The sequence below is a fragment of the Nannospalax galili genome, unplaced genomic scaffold (assembly GCF_000622305.1).
Source record: "Nannospalax galili isolate Female #2095 unplaced genomic scaffold, S.galili_v1.0 scaffold2707, whole genome shotgun sequence".
Lineage (NCBI taxonomy): Eukaryota > Metazoa > Chordata > Mammalia > Rodentia > Spalacidae > Nannospalax > Nannospalax galili.
Window position 1 is genome coordinate 133,833 of NW_008355480.1, and position 4,175 is coordinate 138,007.

Here is a 4,175-nt window from a genome sequence, read left to right on the forward strand (position 1 = left end):
AGCTAGTTAATTTAAATTCTCACCTAACTGGTTTTAGCTGTGGTTTGAGTGCCCCGGGGGCAAGATAACAAAACCGATTAGGGAAGTTTATTTTAGAAGCTGACTTTAAGGCTTATGTGAAGATCCCTTAGAACTTTGGGGATTTTTTCTAGCATGTTAAGCTAGGAAAGGAAAGTGGGGTGAAGTGCTGGTTTCTAAGGGAACGTGCCTGAGATCAAAATCTCAGGTGATTTCACTTAGCCCCCAACACAAGCCTTCTCGCAGATTTAAGAAACTGGCAATCCGTCCTAAGGACTCTTAAGTGGTTGCTGCATCACCAGGTTTTTATATTAGAAAGATGCATAGATAGAAGGTCTTTTGTCTACACCCGTGCAGGCAGTTGGAGTCCGTTAAGGGGGCAAAGAGCCTTCAGCTGACATCAAGGAGTAGCCTTGACCAGAAAGCCTCAGTTGCTTCTTTGTCTTTAACGTTTTCACACGAAGACTTTAGACCAAAAATACAAGGAGGAAAATAGAAGAGACTGCCAGGCCCCAAAAGTGGGGTGGCTTGGAGGCACAGCTGCATTTTAATCTCCTGATGGGAGATGAAAGAAAGAGAGATTTCTGATCCTGCTAAGGTGGGGATGGCTTAAAGGCACAGCTGTCTTTTAATCTCCTGATGGGAGAGATACTCACGAATTCTGTGTTTCAGGGGGTGCCAGCTGCTGGCTGGCGCGGAGTTCGGAGGCCCCACGTTGGGCACCCGCCTTTGCTGTGGTGCAGCGGGTTGCGCACTGCTATGCCAGCTGTTGGCTGGGGTGCGCGGGTTTCACACACCGCGTTGGTATGTGGGTCCCTGGCTCTCCGCGGCTTCCGGGCGCTGGCGGCTCTGCGGGTCGCTGTCAGCTGACAGGCGGGTTCTGTTCCAAGCTGCCAGACACTCCCTCTGTGCACACGATCCGTTGGCCACCGGATCATGAGGAGAGGTGCAGGAACGGCAAAAGCAAGATCTTCGCAAGTGGTTGTTGACGGAAGGACAGCCCCCTCCGGGAAGACTGAATCACAGGCAGTAAGGCACAGGATACAGCTCAGTCAGACTCAGTGATACAGCTCCAGTTTATTCAGTGATTCAGCTCCAGTTTATTCAGTGATTCAGCTCTAGTTTATTCAGTGATTCAGCTCCCATTTATTAGGGGGAAACTAGAGAATTTATAGTGTGGAGGCAGTAGCAAAAGCCTCAGTTGGTAGGTGCTTATGGAATGCTTCATTTACATGTGGCGGTGGGCTCCTGTCAGGCTGTCAGACAATGCCTGATTATCATATAGAAAAAATCTGGTGGTTTCTATAGATAAGGTATCTGTGGTGGCCACTTCAAGGTGATCCAGGAAGAAAGGCAGGAGGCCCCCTGCTGAAAAGGGGAGTCTTTCCATCAGACGCCGAGCTCCTTAGAGCCATCTGGACATGGAGGAACTACGACCCTCACAGCAGGGTTCCCCAACATCTCCCCCTGTTTGATTTAAAAATGTAGAAGTGCCATCACAAGCTTTAAAAGCCAACTCATCTATCTCTGGAGAATCCAAAGTCTGATAATTGACCATGACCTGATTGGTAGTGATTTTAGCAAATGGCAGTAATTTGTCAGCAAAGAAATCTTATCCCCTCGCCCCATTGCTCTTCTGTTTTGGAGCACAACCCTGGCAAAAGAGTTCATTTGTTGTCGGAGAGACCCAAGACTGTCAGTAGTGGATACCATTGCCTGGTCGAGCTTGTCTCGAAAGTCTCCTGCCAGGTGATGGGTTTGTACAATGGCAGCAGTTGCAGGGCCTCCAGCACCCAGGGAGAGGGTGAGCCCAAGTCCAACTAGGAGGGGGATGAAGATTTCCCTCCCCTGGCAGGTGTGAAGGAGTAGGGCAACTTCTTCTTCCTCAAATAGGTACACCTGGGGAGTAATCATTGCAGGTACAAAAAAGGTGGACAAAGAGGAGTTAATACAGGGCTGGGCATTTCCTTTGCACCATAGGAAAAAAGGAGGGGTGACACATGCTGTCCTGGAGAAAGTAACATTAGTGAGGCATTTGTAGAGAGTAACATTAGTGAGGCTTATTCTTGCTGGAAATGCAAATTAGATAGTTAGCCAGTTGTTCAAATAAGGGAATATTCAACAGGTGAGAGTCGGTGAAATCTTTTTTTGTTTCTGGGTAAAGAAGGGTGGTATTAACTGGTACCACTGTCAGTAAAGGTCTATTGCCGGATTCACAAAAGAAACAGGCATTAGGGTGGGTGGTGAAGGGAAGAAAGTTAACAAAGTATTGAATGTATTGGCTCCAGGACATTGTTGATCTTATCTGGTCCTCTGTTTTTTCTGTAGAATAATATTGTGATGAGTTAGCACAGGCTTAGATGCAGGTATAAGCTGTGGAGAGATATGAAAATCAGAGGTAGGGTAGCTGATTTGGATCAGCTGATATGGATCTGCAAAATATATTAGGGAATAGTCATGGTTTCGATAAAGATACTTTTAGATAGATGGGTCTTTCCTATCCTGTTACACCCTGATATCCCCCAGTTAATCCTAGTTCCAACCTACAGGGATTGAAATAGCGGCAGCCCCCATAGGTATCAACTTCCTTGAGGCATGATGGATGTGCCTGTCAGAAAGGAAAGCAAACATATTCATCAGTTTAGTATCTGCTGGCATTTGGGTATATTATGATTTCTATGGGTTTTTGACAGCCCATTAATTGGCAGTCTGTGGTTCCAATTATTTGATTTTTCCCTTGATATGTTTCCCTGACATAAAATCTCTTGAGCATAGTATGGGGGGGTGGTGAGGCTGGCCGAAGCATTGGTGTTAAGTAGGGTAAAAACGGCCATGAGAATGACAGAGAAGGAAGCTTGGGGGGGGGCATCTGTGGCAAGCAGTCCCCACGAGATCATGGATCTCTTTCCATGTGATCTGGTGTGGTTTTGGGTATCGTTTCCTCTTCTTCCTTTTTATTGTCTCTGACAGAGTCATGCAAGCCATTTTGGGGGGGGGCAGGGAGATGCTGGACATTTCTGGCTGGAACACAGATAGGCTTTGGTTGATCCTCTGGAAAAACACAAGTAATTCCTCTCCCTGTGGTCAGTAATGGATCTGGTCCTTTTCAGATTCCATTAAGGGGGTCCCTCCATTTAACCATGATAGGTGGTATGGGGTATGTCTCGGCCCAGTGTCGGGTGATAAGGGGGGCATCAAAGCCTCAATATACATTGAGTACATTAAGGGTAAACAAGGCTAATGCTAGTTGAATGTTGGGAGAATACATTGTTTGAGCCTGTCTTTATACTTGTTCTTTTAAGTCTTTATGTGACCTTTCCACAATGGTTTGTCTTTGTGGGTTATATGGAATGCCAGTGTGATGGGCGATTTTCCAGGCTTCACAAAAAATTTTAAAGGGAGAGCTGGTAAATGCTGGGCCATTATCCATCTTTAGTTGTGAGGGGAGGCCCATGATGGCAAAATGTGAGAGCATATGATTTATTAGATTTTTTTGAACTTCGCAGTAGCCCAAAGAAAGTGAGAGTATGTGTCTACAGTTACAAAAACGTATTTTTGTTTGCTGAATTGGGGGACATGGGTTACATCAATTTGCCAGAGGGCGTTAGATTTTAGCCTTCGAGGACTGGTGTTCATCTGTTGTATAGTGGAGGAATGTATCATTGATGTACAGGAAGAGCAGGTTTTAACAATGCATTTAAGTTGTTTGAGAGGAATGTAGGGGAATCTGAGATGGAACCCTTGTAAATTAATGTGGGTGGCATGGTGGAGGTGCTGGGCATCTGTTACGCTGGCAGAGAATGTTCCAATGGTGGTGACCTCATCTGCTATGGCATTTTCTTCAGTAAGAGAACCTGGGAGGGAGAAGTGGAACCTGATATGCTGGACAAATAATGGAGCCACCCATTTTTGTAGCAGTGTAGAATGGTGGCTACCTCATCTGCTATGGCAGTTTCTTCAGTAAGAGAACCTGGGAGGGAGAAGTGGAACCTGATATGTTGGACAAATAATGGAGCCACCCATTTTTGTAGCAGTGTAGAAATTTTAATTAGCAGGGGTGAAATGGGGTTGCCATCTATTTTGAATTAACAGCATAAATGCTGTCAGAATAAAGGTTGAAGGGTTTATCAATCTTATCAAGAGCCATATAGATGTCA